Raw genomic sequence first — 3,692 nt, 5'->3', positions numbered from 1 at the left:
TTTAAGGAACATTAAATTAGCTACGGTCCCACCTATTCTATATTGAAAGAAGCAGCACTAAAGTGTGTTAATCAAAATTGAAAACGTTTTACTTGTTTTTTTTTGATGTTTTAATGTTTTGAAAAATTGTTTTTTTATTTTTTAATGTTTTGAATACACAAATCTCAATATAAAATTTTTAGCTTAAACTTTTTATCAAGTGCCAAATGACATTGGAGAATGTTATCCGATACCCTTAAGGTGCGTTAAATTAGTCATGGTCCCACCCATTTTACTTTGGAAAGAAGCAATACTAAAGCGTGTTAATTAAAATTGAAAACGTTTTGTAAATTAACATAGGCTTTATGTAACTTGTTAAAAATTTAAAAATGAAAACAATTGACAACTTTTATGTTGAAAAAAATTATTATTTTTTATGTTTAAATATGTTGAATACACAAATCGAAAAATATGATTTCCATTTTAAACTTTTTATCAAATGTTTTAAGAATACTAGGGTTTAAGGAACACTAAATTAGCCATGGTCCCACCAGTTTTACATGAAAAGAAGCAACACTAAAGTGTGTTAATAAAAAATGAAAATGTGTGATTAAATTGACATAAAGTTTTTTAACAAGTGCTATTAGGACATTTGTTAATAATTTTAAAATGGAAATGATCGGTAATTCGAACGTAGAAAACTTACTCTTTAATGTTTTAATATGTTTCATACACAAATATTAAGATAAAATTTCCGTTTTAAAATTCTTATCAAGTACACAATTCGACCACTATTATAAGAAAAAATCTATTTTTAAGTTTGTTCAATCAACTATGTATATGGTCAATTATATAGACAATAATAAATTTAAAAAACGAATTTTTGCTTATTAAAGTGATAGGAAGGATGTAACTTTAAATACATTCTTACATGAAGGTTGATGAGATAATAGTAGTACGCGTGCACCTTATTGTTATTACATCATTTGCTTTATAATCAAAAACGACAAGAATGGGCGGCTTTATTAAATAATATGGTAGGAATCTTTGATTTTTTAATTCTCAAAATTAACAACTAGTTGTATAAAGTAAAATTGATGGACCCCTTAAACAATCATGTAAAATTTCTAGTTGTATAAAGTAAAATAAAAAGAATTCTAACTCGTATTTTCAAGGGTTCTTCTATCTAATGCTTTATTAAATAATATGCTAATAAGTACCCTTAGGCTACTTAAGGATTCAAAATTAGAAATAATTGATAAAATTTAGATAGAAAAAGTTACTTTTTGTTATTTTAATGTGTTGAGTGCACAACTTTTAAGATAAAGTTTCTATTTTAAACTTTTTAACAAGTGCTCTAAAGGCATTTATTATCATTTCCCTAATTTATTTCTCCTCAAAGAGTGTCCGAAGGCATTGGATAGAAGAATCCTTAAAAATACGGGTTAGACTATTTTAGGGCACTCGAACGAAACCCTTTCTTACCTCAAGCTTTTAACAATATGGCCGTGATCTGTCATTACGTGCGACTATCTCCACTATAGAAAAAAAGAAAAGAACGAACAACTCACTAATACTAATAAAAAAAAAATACTAGAAAAAAAATAGGTAAAAATCCTTAAAAATATTTGGATAGAAGAATCCTTAAAAATATGAGTTAGGATTCTTTTTATTTAATATCATCTCTATTTTTTCTATTTAAAAAGGTAAATATACAATGTGGTTTAGAAAAAATATATAAATAATCAATAGTGGTGGAATCCTCTTGATGGTAAAACCCAACTACTTATTAAATTTTTTATCTATCTTTCTCACATTTTCTATTAAGTTTAAAGAAATGGTAAACATGTTTTTATCATTACACTAAAAATATTTGGCCCATATACACTGGGTTGAGCAAGTTTGCAAAGAGTTCGTTTGATCATAATAAATGCCTATGTGATGCTCCTTTAGCACCATGCAAGGGAGGCCTAGCTAGCAGCAAGTAAATAAAAGAAGTATAAATGAGTCATTATGTTATGTGACCATTTTATTTCCTTAAAACAATGTGATATATTCAGTATTCATACACGAAGAATACTGCATGCATCAGTAATAAAAATTTGATTGTTAAATCAATATATATATATATATATATATATATATATATATATATATATATATATATATATATAATCTTCCAATATATATTTTTATCCGTAATAAAGAGAGCAAAGCTCAATTGGTAGGGACATTGCATATTTTATGCAGGGGCCGGGGTTCGAACCCTGGACATCCCACTTCTCCACATTTAATTGTGTGAGCTCTAGCCACTAGGCTACTAGACCAAAAAAAAAAAATGTTTTTCCCCCAAATTTTCTAAATTTCCGCAATCAATAATTTTAGGCACATTTTTATATCTAAGATTAAAATACATGGTATTTTTAAGCTTAAATAGTGGTTAAATTTGTATAGTAAATTTTGGATGTCATAAGAGTTGCCATTATTTATCAAGTTGACAATGAGAATTGAAACGATTTCCGCCGAATGAAAATGGTATTATAAATTTTGGATGTAACTTGTAAATGCTCAAGACAAGGAGTTTGTCTAATTTGTGGACATCATCATGCATGACCTGATGACCTCAAAGTCTAGAATTTCCTTCCTATGATCTAACAACATCTTTATTTTCTAAATTGACTATAAGAATTCCAGCACTACACTTTTATTATATTTTGTTTTTGTTTTTGTTTTTTTGCTATGAGATTAGTTTACGAGAAGATTTAATAATGTACTCCCTCCCTTATAAGAGAAGACTCTTATCTTAAAAGAAAGACTGTTTTTTCAAGTTCATTGAATAAATATAACATCAAGATGATGTCACATGTTATCTATTCGATCAAAATTGTAGGTCTTAGATCATTTTAATTAAAAAGATTCAGTTTTGAATCACAACAAACGACTCATATAAAATATTTGAAATGTTAACTTATGCCTTTAAGGCACAAGTTAAAAGCTAAAGATAGAAGTCTTTTCTTCAAATTTGTGTATTCAATGTTTTAAAAGTTTAATAATTAATATTTTCAATACAAAATTTATTTATTATTTCCTCTTTTAACTCCTTAACTTATGCTCTAAGATCACAAGTTAACCCGACTCATAAAAAATTGTGTACAACTGCGTGGATTTACTAAAACACCTCATCATGGTACGCTAGTAGAATTACTATTTAGGAGATGTACCTTTTCACTTTTGACAATTACAGTGGAATTGTGAGTGGAATGATGAAAGTTTTAGAGTTTAGCCATGGATCACTAGATACAAATTATAGCATATCATTAATAACAAAGAAAGAACAAGAAATTGTGTACCTTTAAATTAGGTTGATGAATGATAACCGTAGACAACGCTGACAATTATGAGAGGGGTAACTACCCTCATTCCGTCTAGCTCTAGGTTTTCACAATGCTTGTTCAGAATAATTAACCGTCTAATGGGATGACGTTTAAATAGCTAAACGGCTGAGGGCATGGACCTCTCATTGGGCTTATCTAAATGGTCCAACCCATCACGGTCCATTTAGTTACAAAAGCCCAATCACTCAAATTCATCATATAATTAGTGCTTAACACAATAGACCATAATTTATATTATGACACCGACTTATAATAATTGATTATTGTCAATCCATAATTGATTAATTAAATAATTAATCCAACAATCTCCCACTTGGA

The sequence above is a fragment of the Medicago sativa genome, chromosome 7, assembly GCF_051527215.1.
Source record: "Medicago sativa cultivar Bolivia chromosome 7, Bolivia_mono, whole genome shotgun sequence".
Classification (NCBI taxonomy): Eukaryota; Viridiplantae; Streptophyta; class Magnoliopsida; order Fabales; family Fabaceae; genus Medicago; species Medicago sativa.
This window is presented reverse-complemented; position numbering follows the sequence as displayed.